The sequence below is a fragment of the Coregonus lavaretus genome (genome assembly GCF_964263955.1).
Source record: "Coregonus lavaretus genome assembly, chromosome: 29".
NCBI lineage: Eukaryota > Metazoa > Chordata > Actinopteri > Salmoniformes > Salmonidae > Coregonus > Coregonus lavaretus.
Window position 1 is genome coordinate 18999189 of NC_140016.1, and position 16301 is coordinate 19015489.

Here is a 16301-nt window from a genome sequence, read left to right on the forward strand (position 1 = left end):
CACAGTGTTGTACTTAATACAAATTAGTGTGCATGACTTAGCAACCAACAGACCACATTTCAAGTGTCGGGGAGTGAGTGAAAACACATTCCCATTTTTATCAGCCCCAAACTCCAACAGACACATGAATGATGATGCTCATCTCTTCGTCTGCAAATATCCATCCATCATCTATCACTCCCTTCCTTCCCCTCTAATCTATCACTCCCTTCCTCCCCCTTTCTCATCTATCACTCCCTTCCTCCCCCTTTCTCATCTATCACTCCCTTCTTTCCCCTTTCTCATCTATCACTCCCTTCCTCCCCCTTTCTCATCTATCACTCCCTTCCTCCCCCTTTCTCATCTATCACTCCCTTCCTCCCCTCTCTCATCTATCACTCCCTTCCTCCCCCTTTCTCATCTATCACTCCCTTCCTCTCCCCCGCTAATCTCTCACTCCTTTTCTCCCCCTCTCTCATCTATCACTCCTCATCCTCTCTCACTCTGTCTCAGAGAGAGAGAGAGAGAGAGAGAGAGGGATGGTAGAGTGACATAGAGAAAAAAAAAGGGGGAGAGAAAGATGAACATGTGAGGAGCAGAGGTGACGAAAAGAGCGAGAGAGGGAGTGATAAATGATTGTGATTGAGGGATGATCAGAAAGGTTGTACTGTCCTCTCTCTGATGTGATTGTGGTGTTGAGACTTTAACCCATTATGTGCTGCCTCATCACAGCAAGACCCTTCTTAATTCATGTTAGACCTCTCTCTCTCTTCTCTCTCTTCTCTCTCTTCTCTCTCTCTTCTCTCTCTTCTCTCTCTTCTCTCTCTCTCTCTCTCTCAGTCCAGGGTGGTGGCCTGTATGACGGCCATTCTGAGTCAGATGGATGACAGCCACTACTCCAGCTACCTAGAAACCTTCTCAGGCACCACTGACCTAGTGGTGAGCCGTCACACACACACACACACACACACACACACACACACACACACCTCACACACAGAGAAGCACGTGCACATGCACACACTCATAGACTCTCTGTGTTGCAGGACTTTCTGATGGAGACATTCCTACTTTTTAAGGATCTGATTGGGAAGCACGTCTATCCCTCTGACTGGATGGCTATGATCATGGTGCAGAACAGGTACTGCACACACACGCGTGCACACACACACACACACACACACACACACACACACACACACACACACACACACTGGATGACTGTAAACTTCAAACTTGAATGTAGCCGACTCATCTCTGATGATGGTAACAGTGTTATGGTGCAGAACAGAGACTGGACAGACAGTGTAGACTAGCAGCTGTAGTGTAGAGTTACAGTGTAGAGTAGCAACTGTAGTGTAGAGTTACAGTGTAGAGTAGCAGCTGTAGTGTAGAGTTACAGTGTAGAGTAGCAGCTGTAGTGTAGTTATATTGTAGAGTAGCAACTTTAGTGTAGAGTTACAGTGTAGACTAGCAGCTGTAGTGTAGAGTTACAGTGTAGAGTAGCAGCTGTAGTGTAGTTATATTGTAGAGTAGCAACTTTAGTGTAGAGTTACAGTGTAGACTAGCAGCTGTAGTGTAGAGTTACAGTGTAGACTAGCAGCTGTAGTGTAGAGTTACAGTGTAGAGTAGCAACTGTAGTGTAGAGTTACAGTGTAGACTAGCAGCTGTAGTGTAGAGTTACAGTGTAGACTAGCAGCTGTAGTGTAGAGTTACAGTGTAGACTAGCAGCTGTAGTGTAGAGTTACAGTGTAGAGTAGCAACTGTAGTGTAGAGTTACAGTGTAGAGTAGCAACTGTAGTGTAGAGTTACAGTGTAGACTAGCAGCTGTAGTGTAGTTATATTGTAGAGTAGCAGCTGTAGTGTAGAGTTACTGTGTAGAGTAGCAACTGTAGTGTAGAGTTACAGTGTAGACTAGCAGCTGTAGTGTAGTTATATTGTAGAGTAGCAACTTTAGTGTAGAGTTACAGTGTAGAGTAGCAGCTGTAGTGTAGAGTTACAGTGTAGACTAGCAGCTGTAGTGTAGTTATATTGTAGAGTAGCAACTTTAGTGTAGAGTTACAGTGTAGAGTAGCAGCTGTAGTGTAGAGTTACAGTGTAGACTAGCAGCTGTAGTGTAGTTATATTGTAGAGTAGCAACTTTAGTGTAGAGTTACAGTGTAGAGTAGCAGCTGTAGTGTAGAGTTACAGTGTAGACTAGCAGCTGTAGTGTAGTTATATTGTAGAGTAGCAACTTTAGTGTAGAGTTACAGTGTAGACTAGCAGCTGTAGTGTAGAGTTACAGTGTAGACTAGCAGCTGTAGTGTAGTTATATTGTAGAGTAGCAACTTTAGTGTAGAGTTACAGTGTAGAGTAGCAGCTGTAGTGTAGAGTTACAGTGTAGACTAGCAGCTGTAGTGTAGTTATATTGTAGAGTAGCAACTTTAGTGTAGAGTTACAGTGTAGAGTAGCAGCTGTAGTGTAGAGTTACAGTGTAGACTAGCAGCTGTAGTGTAGTTATATTGTAGAGTAGCAACTTTAGTGTAGAGTTACAGTATAGACTAGCAGCTGTAGTGTAGAGTTACAGTGTAGACTAGCAGCTGTAGTGTAGAGTTACAGTGTAGACTAGCAGCTGTAGTGTAGTTATATTGTAGAGTAGCAACTTTAGTGTAGAGTTACAGTGTAGAGTAGCAACTGTAGTGTAGAGTTACAGTGTAGACTAGCAGCTGTAGTGTAGTTATATTGTAGAGTAGCAACTTTAGTGTAGAGTTACAGTGTAGAGTAGCAGCTGTAGTGTAGAGTTACAGTGTAGACTAGCAGCTGTAGTGTAGTTATATTGTAGAGTAGCAACTTTAGTGTAGAGTTACAGTGTAGAGTAGCAGCTGTAGTGTAGAGTTACAGTGTAGACTAGCAGCTGTAGTGTAGTTATATTGTAGAGTAGCAACTTTAGTGTAGAGTTACAGTGTAGACTAGCAGCTGTAGTGTAGAGTTACAGTGTAGACTAGCAGCTGTAGTGTAGTTATATTGTAGAGTAGCAACTTTAGTGTAGAGTTACAGTGTAGAGTAGCAGCTGTAGTGTAGAGTTACAGTGTAGACTAGCAGCTGTAGTGTAGTTATATTGTAGAGTAGCAACTTTAGTGTAGAGTTACAGTGTAGAGTAGCAGCTGTAGTGTAGAGTTACAGTGTAGACTAGCAGCTGTAGTGTAGTTATATTGTAGAGTAGCAACTTTAGTGTAGAGTTACAGTGTAGAGTAGCAGCTGTAGTGTAGAGTTACAGTGTAGACTAGCAGCTGTAGTGTAGTTATATTGTAGAGTAGCAACTTTAGTGTAGAGTTACAGTGTAGAGTAGCAGCTGTAGTGTAGAGTTACAGTGTAGAGTAGCAACTGTAGTGTAGAGTTACTGTGTAGAGTAGCAACTGTAGTGTAGAGTTACTGTGTAGAGTAGCAACTGTAGTGTAGAGTTACAGTGTAGAGTAGCAGCTGTGGTGTAGTTATATTGTAGAGTAGCAACTTTAGTGTAGAGTTACAGTGTAGAGTAGCAGCTGTAGTGTAGAGTTACAGTGTAGAGTAGCAACTGTAGTGTAGAGTTACTGTGTAGAGTAGCAACTGTAGTGTAGAGTTACTGTGTAGAGTAGCAACTGTAGTGTAGAGTTACTGTGTAGAGTAGCAACTGTAGTGTAGAGTTACTGTGTAGAGTAGCAACTGTAGTGTAGAGTTACAGTGTAGAGTAGCAGCTGTGGTGTAGAGTTACAGTGTAGAGTAGCAACTGTAGTGTAGAGTTACACAGGCCAAGGATATGTCAGATAGCACAGTGCAGAGAGAGAGAAAAAGGGAAGATAGATAGCGAGAGATGAGAGAGAGGAAGAGAGAGAGGAAGATAAGGAGGAGTGGGTTAGGGGAAGATAAACAGGTAATGTTTCCTAGAGAGCAAAGTTAGAGAGGATGTTGGAGGGAGCAATGAGGTCTCTTACAGAATGAGAAAGATAGATAGCACTAGAAAGAGAGGTATGGGAAAAGAGTTGGCTAGTTAACTTGAACTTTTGAAACTTTACTTTAATTAAGTTGAATCTGGTTAACTTTTAAAGCCTCTTACCATAATAATTGTATTTAATTGAATAACAATTCATCATTTATTATTAGATGAAGCTATGTGGATGTAGGGATACTGTGTCAATATTGTATTCCTATTGAAATCATTAACATTAATCTTAATGTTTAATATTCCCACTGATATATATATATATATATATATATATATATATATATATATATATATATATATATATATCAGATGGCATGAATATAGATACCATATTAATATTGAGTTCATATTAATATTGAAATCATATCACGTCAATATCACCATTGATATATATTAGGTAGACATTGATCTCCTGATGTCATCTATCTAACAGACTGTATATTGTGTTTCTGTCAGGGTGTTCCTCAGAGCAATCAACACCTACGCTGACACCATGAACCTCAAGTTCCTCAACAACAACGACTTTGAAGTGCAGGTCAGTGTGTGTGTGTGTCTTTTAGTGTGTGTGTGTGTGTGTGTGTGTGTGTGTGTGCGCGCATGCATGCAGGTGTTTCAGTCTCTCTCTGTGTGTCACTGATGTAAGTAATATTCATTCTCTCTCCCTCTCACTCACCCTATCAGAAATTCATTATTTATCCCACAGGTTCTGATTATTTTGTTTCCTCTTCCCTCTTTGTCTGTAGCTATGGAATAATTACTTCCATTTGGCTGTTGCATTCATTACCCAAGAGTCATTGCAGCTCCAGCACTTCTCCTCAACCAAGAGGAACAAGATCCTGGCAAAGTGAATTAAATAAACATATTTTTATTTTGTTTCTCTCTGCCAATATTAATGAGCCACAGTATTTCCATAATCAATGTTAGGGTGTTGTATTAGCTCCTGTCCTAAAACAAAGCTGATTTCATCTTCAGGTATGGAGACATGAGGAGACTCATTGGTTTTGCCATACGGGACATGTGGTACAAACTGGGTAAGAGTGTGTGTGTGCGAATATATGTATGGTATGTGTGTGTTTTAGACTCTGAGACTGATTCTTGTGCGTCTGTGTTTGTGTGTGTGTGTGTGTGCAGGTGGGAATAAGATCTGTTTTATCCCTGGGATGGTGGGTCCTATCCTGGAGATGACTCTGATTCCTGAGGAAGAGCTGAGACGAGCCACCATCCCCATCTTCTTCGACATGATGCAGTGTGAACACACACTCTCCACACACTTCCACAAGGTGTGACAGTGACACACACACTCCCTTGCACACTCACACACACACACGGGAGCACACACGCACACACACAATGTGAAAGGAATCACTTCTACAACTTCCGAGAGGCTTACCCATTCTCTCTGTTCTGTGTGTCTGTAGTTTGAGAATGAGATCATTCTGAAGCTGGATCATGAGGTGGAGGGAGGAGGAGGAGATGAGAGATACATGGAGCTACTGGAAACCATGTGGGTCCCTTCAATCAATATCAATATCACAGTCAATATCTGTGATCTACCACGCAATCAACCACCCATTCACTTACTTACGTGTGTGTGTGTGTGTGTGTGTTTGTGTGCGTGTGTCAGTCTGTTGGAGTGTGCTGTGGCGCATCCCTTGTTGAGGCCAGAGGTCGAGCACTTCGTTACCTTGGTGAAGGGACTACTGGTGCGTCTCCTTGACTACCGCACAGTGATGAGCGACGACAGCCGCAACAACCGCATGAGCTGTACTGTCAATCTCCTGGTAAGCCCCACCCACTACAGGAAGAACCACGGTGGGCGGAATGTTCTAGCTTTTATCTGCATTTCTGGTTTTGAAGCTATTTGCATGTTGTTGCGTCAACTGCAGTACTGACACCTTTACGTTTCATGTGTTGTCATGAGCCTGTCCCATGTCAAAATCACATCACCCACAGTCACTTTCAACACACAATCACACCCTTCTCCCCAACATGAAACCAATCTGTCGATCATGCCATTTCAATCAACTGTGCCCGCCATATGGTCATTAACATGGCATTACCAGCCGCTATATAACATCCAATCAATTGTAACACTTCCAAATACACTCTGAACACATGAATAAATTAAAAACTAAATTAAAACATTCAGTAACAGCATCTGAAGCATATATTCTGTTAGAATAGATAGAATATCACAGATCAATAAAAGATGAGAGGAGTCTCAGAGGCAGTACCAGCCTGTCGTTGTGTTATTGTATTATACTGTGACTCTATGGCAGTCACACAGGGCTGTCTGTCTGTCTGTCAGTAACACAGATGTATAGCAGGGTTATCCAGGGTTATCCAGCACCACTATGGCTAAACATTAGCCATTTCCTTCATTACATGCTGTTTGGGAAGCTAAACACCCTTACCTCAGGCTAATTGACATTAGCATGCTATGCAATATGCAAGCTAATCATCCTTGCCTCAGACTAACTAACATTAGAATGCTATGCAATATGCAAGCTAATCATCCTTACCTCAGGCAAACTAACATTAGCGTTGCTATAGCTAACACACAGCTCCCATGGATGCATCTGGAAGACTCAGATACACTACATGACCAAAAGTATGTGGACACCTGCTTGTCGAACATCTCATTCCAAAATCATGGGCATTCATATGGAGCTGGTCCCCCCTTTGCTGCTATAACAGCCTCCACTCTTCTGGGAAGGCTTTCCACTAGATGTTGGAACATTGCTGTGGGGACTTGCTTCTATTCAGCCACAAGAGCATTAGTGAGGTCGGGCACTGATGTTGGGCGATTAGGCCTGGCTCGCAGTCGGCGTTCCAATTAATTGCAAATGTGTTCGATGGGGTTGAGGTCAGGGCTCAACCCCTTCCCCAAACTGTTGCCACAAAGTTGGAAGCACAGAATCATCTAGAATGTCATTGTATGCTGTAGCGTTAAGATTTCCCTTCACTGGAACTAAGGGGCCTAGCCCAAACCATGAAAAATAGCCCCAGACCATTATTCCTCCTCCACCAAACTTTACAGTTGGCACTATGCATTGGGGCAGGTAGTATTCTCCTGGCATCGGCCATACCCAGATTCGTCTGTCGGACTGCCAGATGGTGAAGCATGATTCATCACTCCAGAGAACGTGTTTCCACTACTCCAGAGTCCAATGGAGGTGAGCTTTACACCACTCCAGCCGACGCTTGGCATTGCACATGGTGACCTTAGGCTTGTGTGTGGCTGCTCAGCCATGGAAACCCATTTCATGAAGCTCCTGACGAACAGTTCTTGTACTGACTTTGCTTCCAGAGGCAGTTTGGAACTGGAGTGCTGGAACCGAGGACAGACGGTTTTTACCCGGTATGTGCTTCAGCACTCGCGGTCCCGTTCTGTGAGCTTGTGTGGCCTACAACTTCGTGGTTGAGCCGTTGTTGCTCCTAGACATTTCCACTTCACAATAACAGCACTTACAGATGACCGGGGCAGCTCTAGCAAGAAAGAAATTTGAGGAACTGACTTGTTGGAAAGGTGGCATCCTATGATGGTGCCACGTTGAAAGTCTCTGAGCTCTTCAGTAAGGCCATTCTACTGCCAATGTTTGTCTATGGAGATTGCATGGCTGTGTGCTTGAATTTATACACCTGTAAACAACGGGTGTGGCTGAAATAGCCAAATTCACTAATTTGAACGGGTGTCCACATACTTTTGTATATATAATATATGTATGCTAGCTGCACGCATCAGCTTCTGTTACTGACTCTAAATTATTCATGATCTTTCAGAGTTTTATATTTTTAATAGTTCTTCAAACACTAGTCGGATGTGGAGATTATTGGAGTGTGTTAGATGGTGACGTGGGCTTGACATGTGTGTGTTCTGCCTTGAGTGTTTTTCTCAGTGGGTGAGCACCGGAGAAGAGCTGTGGTGTGTGTGCAGGTGCGGGTTTGTGTGTGTGTGTGTGTGTGCTGGTGATGAGACAGGGTTACTTCGGGTCGTCACACTCGTCTGCTCTCTTAAGATGTCATTAAACTTCATTAAACAGGGAATTTGTGCTGCACTGGCACACACACACACAAACACACACACCCTCTCTGAAGTTTATCCCCCCAACACACATCCACACTAACAAGCAACGTCTCACACTTCTCTCTGTTGCATTGCAGAATTTCTACAAGGACATCAACCGTGAAGGGATGTACATCAGGTGAACACTTTATGCAACAATAACGTGTTATTTAAATTGTCAAAATGTTTCATAACTAGTTACACAATATCCAATACATTACATAGTTTGTCTATAGTGGGTTTCTGTATATGTGCTGTGGGACTGGGGTAGGCTACGTGCACTGGTTTAACTGTGTATTACTCAGTGGGTGAGTGTGAGAATGTGACCTTGTATGTATGTGTGTGTGTGTGTGTGTGTGTGTGTGTGTGTGTGTGTGTGTGTGTGTGTGTGTGTGTGTGTGTGTGTATATATATAATCTGACAAGGGATTATCTCAATCCTGCTGAATTAATGTCCAAATCCAGAGGATCAAGCCCTCCACTAACAGTAACATGTGCACTCATTTTAGGAGAGAGAGAGGGATGAAGAGGAAGGGATAGAGAGGGAGGGAGCGAGAGGGAAATAGAGTGAGAGAGAGAAAGAAAGGGAGGGAGGGATGGTGAAAGGGAGTGAGGGGAGAGGTTGAGAGAAAGTGAAGGGCAGAGAAATACAGAAGGTGAGTCAAACAATGAAGAAGACGAGGAGATAGAGAGCAAGGTGTAATCCAAAAGGAAGAGTGGAATAAAAAGATGGAGGAAGAAACTAAGACAAGTGAAAGATACACTGTTTTTCTCTATTGGAAACCTAGAATGTTGAAAACCCTTCAAGTCTCACATTTGACACAATCCAAAAAATTGAGCAATGTTCTGCTGAAAATGAGTGACAGCGATAGGAAATTGTTTAGAAATAACAGGCAGAGAGAGAGAGAGAGAGAGAGAGTGTCACGCCCTGGCTCTGGGGACTCTTATATGTTGAGCCAGGGTGTTAGTTTCTATGTTTAGTGTTCTATGTTCATGTTCTAGTTCATTTGTTTCTATGTTGGCCGGGGTGGTTCCCAATCAGAGGCAGCTGTGGCTTGTTGTCTCTGATTGGGAGCCATACTTAGGCAGCCTGTTTTGCACTTGTCATTTGTGGGATCTTGTTCCGGAGAGGTTTGTGTTTGTTAACCTTAAGACTTCACGTATCGTTTTGTTATGGTTATAAAGTACTCATTAAAAGATGTACGCATATCACGCTGCACCTTGGTCCACTTCTTACGACGATCGTGACAGAGAGAGAGAGAGAGAGAGAGGCAGAAATAACTAAAAGAGGAAGATAAATCGAAAGAGGAAGAGAAATTGAAAGAGGATTAGAAAGAGAGGAGAAGGTAAACGAGAGACCTAGGGTTGAGGCAGCTGCATAGCGACAGCAGTCTGATGTGTTTTAGCCCTCAAGGCACATTAAACTTCCATGCGTTCTGCTGTGTGTTACACAGTGTTCACATCAGTGTGAGACAAACACAAAGCTTTGCCACGCTATAAAAACGTCATCAGGATGACATACACTATCCATTATTCAGAGACAGACAGTGTAAATTATAGAACCGTTGGAATGTCGGTTCAGCTGTTTGTTAGTTCTCTGTGGTTGATGGTTGGTGTATAGGTCATGCAATCACAATAGATTGGCTACGTGTTCCACAGCATGTTGGACTGCTCACTGAGTTGATTAGGCAAAAGAGACATCTAGTGGACAGTGGTAGACATTACAGTGTGATGTGTATTAACTTGTGTGTGTGTGTGTGGGTTTGTGTGTGGGTGTGCGTGTGCATGCGTGTGTGTGTTACAGATACCTATATAAGCTGAGAGACCTTCACTTGGATGTGGAAAACTACACAGAGGCTGCATACACCCTGCTGCTTCACTCTCGCCTGCTTAAGGTGACACACACACACACACATTGACATTGGCATTCACAACGAGAGAGAGGCATTTACTGGTGGATTCAGTGTAGCCCTGACACAGTGTGAGATGAGAGCGAGGGGTTTTTATTGGTTGATAACTGGTTCCCGTGGCACTGGCCAATAGCATTAATCCATCTGATTAAGTTTTCAGGGTGACTTTATGACAGGGCTTTGGTCTCCGTGGATGGGTAACTATGGTGATTGATATAGTGAGAGTATGTGTCTGACCTCTCTCTCTCTCATCCATCTCTTTTATGGGGTGCTTATTGGCCCACTGGAACAGAATAAGTAGACTTCTCAGTCTTTCATAGAGTTTATTCTCTCCAGTGGTTTCTTACATCTTCTCTGTACGGTTGTTCTTCATTGACATCACTGTAGTTCACACCATTTCATCTCTCACACACATGCAGTCTCTCCTATAGAGTTTAGCCTATATCCTATAACCTATAGCTTGTAGCCTTCACAATCCTGTTTATAGCCTGTCTCTCTGATTGTTTAATCTGTCTTGTCACTCTGATTGTTTAATCTATGCCCTCTCTCTCTCTCTCTCTCTCTCTCTCTCTCTCTCTCTCTCTCTCTCTCTCTCTCTCTCTCTCTCTCTCTCCCTTCCCTCTTGCCTGTCTCTCCCCCTCCCTCTCCGTCCCACCGTCCTTCCCTGTCCCTCCCTTCCTCTCCCTCCTCTACCCCAGTGGTCAGACGACCAGTGCAGTCCCCAGTTTGAGGTGCGTAGCTGTCAGACCCAGCGTCAGCTGAAGGAGACGCTCTATGACATCATCATCGGAGACTTCGACAAGGGCAAGGTCAGCTAAATGGAGCAGAGGTCACCATCTTGATTCTGTATAGTGTCTGTATAGATGTGTTGTAGTTGGTTATCTTGTCTATCTTGTATCTTCTCTCCGTGTCTATATTGGTAATCTTTCATCTCGCTGTGTTGTGTAGATGTGGGAGGAAGCCATCACTCTGTGTAAGGAGTTGGCTGACCAGTATGAGATGGAAGTATTTGACTACGAGCTGCTCAGCCAGAGTCTGGTAAGACACACACAACACACTGTCCTGTCCTATTCCGCACATGAATACGTTTTGTCAGCAAGCTGCCTTTATCAGCGTTTGTCCTTCAATTCTATCACTATTCACAGGACCCTAAAAACGTTCCTCTACTCCTCTCACTTTCTCCTCTCCTCTCCCCTCCTCTCCTCTCCTCTCTCTCTCTCCTCCTCTCCTCTCCCTTCCTCTCCCTCTCCTCTCCTCTCCTCTCCTCTCCTCTCTCTCCTCTCCTCTCCTCTCCTCTCCTCTCCTCTCTCCTCTCCTCATGCTTCTCTTCTCTCGCCTCCCAAGTCTCACTTCACTCAAATAAAATGTGCATATACAGTATCTCTTCATAGGAGACAGTCCTCTCTGCTCCTCTGAATTTTGTCGTTGTGCAATAAATAGATTCTGCCCTTGGATTGTACTTTTATCTTTTCTCCCATATTTCACCCTAGAAAAACAAGTCTTTGCTGAGCATGTCATTTCTCTGACTGACAAGGTGTCTGTAGCTGTACAGAAGGCATTATCATATCATATCTCTCCCACCCTCTCTGTCTGTCTGTCTCTCTCTCTCTCTCTCTCTCTCTCTCTCTCTCGCTCTCTCTGTCTGTCTGTCTGTCTGTCTGTAGAAGCAGCAGGCTAAGTTCTATGAGAAACATTATGAAGATCCTGAGGCCCAAGCCAGACTACTTTGCAGTGGGATACTATGGACAGGGTTACCCTCCCTTCCTCAGGGTCGGTCCAACCTTCTGCATAACCTAGCTTAACCTTCTCAATGTCTCAGTTTAGCCCATATTTACATGATAATGGTTTATTATACTTGTGAAATTAGCAACAGAGGCTGTCAATTCCCAAGAGGAAGCAATATCAAAATCATATGAAAATAATGACCTCTTATGTCGTGTTTATGAGTGTTAATAACCCCATTCATGAGTGTCTATAGGTCTGATCAAACAAGGCGCTTATGAGCGTTAATGATCCCTTTATGACCATCTATAACCTGTGATTAACCTCAGAACAAGGTGTTTATCCACCGGGGGAAGGAGTACGAGCGTAGAGAAGACTTTCAGAACCAGCTGATGAGTCAGTTCCCTATCGCTGTCCGTCTCAATATCACCACCATGCCTGGAGACGACGTCAGACTCTCCCCTCTGCAGTGTATCCTCATACTTTACACTGTATACACCAGGATTGGAGTCAAATACATTTCAATTCCAGTCAATTCAGGACATACACTGAAAGTCAAATTCTCTTCAATGCTTTTCAGTCAGTAACCTTTGGAATTTGAATTGGAATTGACCCCAACCCTGGTATACACACACCTACACACACACATACACACACACACACACACACACACAAACTCACACACACACACACACACACACACACACACAAACACACCTACACACACACACTCACACACACCTACACACACACACACACACACATTTCTCTTCATCATGTTTGTGTTGTGGTCATGTTGCGTTCCCTGACCGGGGTGTCTCAGACATCCAGTGTTTCACTGTCCAGCCTGTCCTGGAGATCCCACCTCACCTGAAGAACAAACCTGTCCCTGACCAGATCAACAAGTCAGTCCCTCTGCCTGTCTCCCTCTCATACGAATGACATTTGCTTTAAAAATAGACAACGTAAACAGAAGAAATGTACAGTTTTAACCCCCTCTTTCTGTATTGTAGCTTCTACAAGTCCAACTATGTGCAGCGTTTCCACTACTCCAGACCAGTGAGGAGAGGACCAGTGGACCCCAACAATGAGTTTGTAGTGAGTGTCTGACTGACTGAGGACATATCTATGATCATAGAGCATTAATTTCCATATAAAACAATGGCAACAATCTAAATCTCTCTCTCCCGCTCTCCTAGTCAATGTGGATTGAGCGCACCACGTTCACCACAGTGTACAAACTCCCTGGGATCCTGCGCTGGTTTGAGGCCACAGACATGAAACATGTAAGCTGTCTGTCTGTCTTTTTGTCCCTTTTTTTGCTATCTTTATCTTATACTATACGTTATTCTTATACCTCTCTCTCTCTCTCTCTCTCTCTCTCTCTCTCTCTCTCTCTCAGACCACTATCAGTCCTCTGGAGAATGCCATAGAGACCATGGAGAGCACAAACGACAAGATTCTCACCATGGTCAATCAATACCAGGCCGATGACGCCCTTCCCATCAACCCCCTCTCCATGCTGCTCAACGGCATCGTGGACCCCGCTGTCATGGGGGGCTTCGCCAAGTACGAGAAGGTCAGAGTTCATCCTCCCCTTACTCCTGCCCAACACATACATTGCATTACAGTATTCTGTGTGTTTGGTACAGGCTAGAATATATATAGAATATACTGAGTAATAAACTGGATGTTTTGTGAAGAACATACATTTGTCTTCTTCCTCTCGCCACCCAGGATTGTTTAATATATGAAAGAGCAGCATATTTCAATGATATTGCTTCTCTCCCCAGGCCTTCTTCACTGAGGAGTACAACCTGCAACACCCAGAGGACAGAGATAAGCTGGATCGCCTCAAAGACCTCATCGCATGGCAGGTACTGTACACACACACAATACACACTCACATACCGTACAGAAACACAGGCACACACACACACATGCACACACACACATGCACACGCACATATGCACGCCAACACACATACACACACATTATTTTGATCGTTTACCTCTCTTGCAGATCCCGTTGCTGGGGGGAGGGATCTCTCTACATGGGAAGAGAGTGACAGATGACCTACGACCTTTCCACGAGCGCATGGAGGAGTGCTTCAAACACATGAGGAAGAAGGTGGAGAAGGAATACGGAGTGAGGGAGCTGGTAAGAGAAAGAGAGGGAGAGAAAAGGAGAGTGTCTGCGTGAGGACATAAAGGCTAGATGCCGGGAACTGCCTGGTATCTGGGGCAGAGGAGAATTTCTGTCTTCAAAAATATTTTATGAAAAGAGCTTTAGGAATGATACTGGCCATGCCAAAGCTTAACTCCTGTTTGTGAAAAGCTCTCTTTTTCATCCAACGTCACCTTTGATCTTTTGACTCCTTTTCTCCATCTCTCTATTTTCCTTTTCGTCATCCCTCGTTCTCAGCCGGATATGGATGAGAGGAAGTCAACTCGTCCGCGCTCTGTCCTTCGCTCCTTCCGTCAGTCTGTCATCTCCATCTGCTCCCTCCAGGGGTCTGAGTGTGGGACCCCCACCAAACCTTACCCAGACAGGTAACACACACACACAGGCACACGCACATGAACGCACGGACGCACGTACGCACACACTCAGATGCAAACCCACACAGATGGATGCAAACACAAAACCATATACACAAACACCTTACCCTCGCCTCTCTCTCACTCCCATTCCCCTCACCTCCCTCCCCAGTGGTCTCCCTGACACGGTGGCCCCCCGGACCCCCACCCTGCAGAGCTCCAGTGGGAGTGGGAGCATGGGGGATGAGGGAGGGGCCGAGGGGGAGGTGAAACTCAGGAAGTCCAAGAAGAAGAGGAAGAGGAGCAGCATGATCTTCATCCCAGAGGAGAGAGACAGGACCAACACGCTGGACAGCAAACGGGTGAGAGAGATGGAGAGAGAGCAGGGAGAGAGAGAGAGAGAGAGAGATAGCTGCACATGTCCTCTATATTGTTATTGTTCAGTGGTTATTTTGACCCTTTGTTATTATTGTTACTGTTGTCCCGTTGCCAATATCGATAATAATTATTTTAATGATGTTAATATTGTAAATATCCAAAATTAGCTTTGGCAATATGTATGTTGTTATGTCATGCAGAGAGAGAGAGAGAGAGAGAGAGAGAGAGAGAGAGAGAGAGAGAGAGAGAGAAGAGAGAGAGAGAGAGAGAGAGAGAGAGAGAGAGAGAGAGAGAGAGAGAGAGAGAGGAGAGAGAGAGAGAGAGAGAGAGAGAGAGAGAGAGAGAGAGAGAGAGAGAGAGAGAGAGAGAGAGAGAGAGAGAGAGAGAGAGAGAGAGAGAGAGAGAGAGAGGCCATGGAAGAGTATTTGGACATAGCCATAGACTCCTGCTTTATGTCAGTATCAGTGAGTATCCCTGCTCTCTCTTCTCTGTCTCCCTCTAGCTGTCCAAGAAGCAGGAGTTCCGCAGTGACACCAACCTGTCTGAACCCTGTCAGGGAAACGACTCTCTCACCAACGCCAACTCCAGGTCTCTGCCTGCTATTACAGGTAACACGCACAAACTAATGCACATGCATGAGCACACGCACACGCACATACATACTCACCCATGCACACACACACACACGCATGCACATACGCACACTCCCTCTCACACACACACACCCTCCCTGTTCACAGGTCTGTCTCTGTCCGTGGCCAATGGTAGTGAGGAGGCGGAGTCAGCCCGGTCCAGGAGGGACAGTAAGAGCATGTCTGTGTGTCTTCCTGGTGACCGTACCCCTGACAGACGTTCCAAAGGAGTCATCAACCTGCTGTTCGGGGCCAAGGTACACACACACACACCACACTCAACAACACTTAGGTAAATTGTGTGTTTAATCTAGATGTATGGTTGTCTTTGTTCCAACAGAGCAACAAATCAGAGCAACAGAACAACAAGTCGTCTACTGACCCAGGCAACAAGAAAGCCAGTCATTTCTAACAGCCATCCAACACACATGATGTACCCTTAGTGCCTTTTAACCTGCTCTGCTTTGAATGCCAGTTAACACAAGGGGCTATTGCCCTGCTAGAAACTCCTCTTTGGAAAGAGCTATCTGATCAGCTTTTTTGTCAGGTTTTAAAGACTTGTTTGTGCTCACACTAGCACACACACATAGAGGAAGAGACACAGACTTGATCTCTGAAGAAATTCTGCATAGCATGCTTTCACGCTTCTGCTCTCACATCTTTAATCAATAAAAAACATTTTCATTGACTGGCCTTTTATATATTGAGTGGCGTTCGCAAGCGTTCAAATTTTATTCAACTTGAAACAATGAATAAAAAGATATCCAAAGCAATTTCCATCCAATGTTTGACAGGGTCTTTTTTCAAAGCACATCCTGTTAAGTTTAATGCGACTCTCAGAACATAATGGATGAACTAATTGAGAATATGGATGAGGTCCCTAAGCACTCTCATTAAGAGCCAACAGATCATGGCTTTATTTCAATAAATAGTTAAAACGGAAACAGAAGCCATTACAATATTATGGAGCGGTATATCTGTTCAATAAATCAATATGAATCTCATGTAAATGACGTACATAACCAGGATAAAATCCAGAACAATTTTAATTTCTTACAAATCAAAATGTATTGGTGACATACACAGTTTAGCAGGTGTTGTAGCAGTGCAGTG

At 44.2% G+C, this 16301-nt stretch overlaps 1 pseudogene across 1 annotated transcript; it reads left to right on the forward strand.

The window, feature by feature from the left end:
* The first annotated feature begins 837 nt into the window (after positions 1-837).
* On the forward strand, positions 838-15970 carry LOC311105116 (dedicator of cytokinesis protein 2-like; annotated as a pseudogene). Its single transcript, XR_014615833.1, has 25 exons — positions 838-918; positions 1026-1120; positions 4397-4475; positions 4684-4784; positions 4913-4971; positions 5072-5220; positions 5359-5444; positions 5565-5721; positions 8105-8145; positions 9810-9900; positions 10614-10724; positions 10864-10953; positions 11580-11685; positions 11967-12108; positions 12461-12542; positions 12651-12735; positions 12837-12923; positions 13040-13216; positions 13431-13514; positions 13661-13798; positions 14063-14190; positions 14351-14540; positions 15059-15164; positions 15297-15445; positions 15529-15970. The product of XR_014615833.1 is annotated as a dedicator of cytokinesis protein 2-like (transcript).
* The last annotated feature ends 331 nt before the right edge of the window (positions 15971-16301 follow it).